The sequence below is a fragment of the Phalaenopsis equestris genome, unplaced genomic scaffold (genome assembly GCF_001263595.1).
Source record: "Phalaenopsis equestris unplaced genomic scaffold, ASM126359v1 Scaffold194820, whole genome shotgun sequence".
Lineage (NCBI taxonomy): Eukaryota > Viridiplantae > Streptophyta > Magnoliopsida > Asparagales > Orchidaceae > Phalaenopsis > Phalaenopsis equestris.
The window spans coordinates 1-1,201 of record NW_018214769.1 but is presented as its reverse complement, the minus strand read 5'-3'; the positions used below and the strand labels follow the sequence as shown (position 1 = coordinate 1,201).

Genomic DNA, 1,201 nt, shown 5'->3' with positions numbered 1-1,201 from the left:
TTTTTTTTTTTAATGGAACTTTCATGAAATGAAAGCGAAAGTAAAGACATGATTAATTCATAATTCCGAACATGGCTTTTGAACTCATCTTATATGCCGTTTATGAATTGTGAGGCCTAATTATTGATTACAGTGATTTTAGAATTCATTATCTATTTATTCAAGTAGAAATATGTTCATTTAAACCTGATGAAGCTTCATTGCACAAGCTCTTCATTTATCATATCTTTGCTAATAAAAGAATACTTAAATATGTAAGAATAACAACTAAAAAGACATCCAAATAAGCTTTTTCTGTTCCATTCTTTTTAGTTACAACCAACACGTTTATTTTGGAAACAAGCTATTGGGAGATAAATCTTAATTCCCTTGACAACGGTTTCAAATTATGGAAAATTGAGAGGAACGATGAAATCTAAAACGAGGATGAAGGCAATTGTTGATTAGCTAAGAAGTGTGATACAATCTGCTGTGCTTGCCTTGGAGCAAACGTTGGAACTTGGTGCCCAGCACCTCGAACTGTTATAAAAGTTAGTCCATCAAAGATGATTGTCCAACCACCTACCTGAATTGCTAAGAAAAATGAGTAATTTTTTCAATATTTTGAAGTTTTGACCAAATATATTCAAAATTATTGTGTTACCTGCTGCCTGTTGTACCAAGGTTTCCATTCCTGAGTAGTGTTCAAGCCAAGCTTACGAAGGGTTAATCTTGTTGAGGTTACTGGAATCCTACCGTCAGTGTCTCCGCTGCACCAGGAAAGTTGTTAATTTATGAGGAAGTCTTATTATTTCTTCTTTTCCTACATGAAATTCCTGGAAATTCTATGGATAAGCAGAACATAATTTTATTAGGCTGTCCCTCTTGAAAATTGGCTTAATTTAATATACTTGATTATTATTTCCGTGTACTTTCATGGATATATGCTTTGCTTAAGGAAGAGTTTAGTATTAAAGAGCAAGCAAAGTGTAAATCAAATGAACAATCCTACACAAAATTGAGCATTTTTTTAGCAAACTTTGCTCCAGCATGATTTTTGGATTCCTACCTGTAAACCCAAACTCTGATGCCACCATTAATGAGCTTTCTTATGATAGGCAGTACGGAGGCAGGCGCATCATTCCATTTTTCGATGGCATCACTAATAAGAAAATAATAATAATAAAAAGATTTGTCAAAGAAAAAGCTAAATTGATATATA

The 1,201-nt window shown here is 33.0% G+C and overlaps 1 long non-coding RNA gene across 1 annotated transcript; it reads right to left on the bottom strand.

Annotated features, from left to right (window-relative positions):
- Positions 1-261: 261 nt before the first annotated feature.
- LOC110034949 lies at positions 262-1,138 on the bottom strand. The gene is made up of 3 exons (XR_002295108.1): positions 1,049-1,138; positions 644-749; positions 262-565 (listed from the first exon to the last, which is right to left on the bottom strand). It is a non-coding gene; the product is annotated as an uncharacterized LOC110034949 (long non-coding RNA).
- Positions 1,139-1,201: the final 63 nt, after the last annotated feature.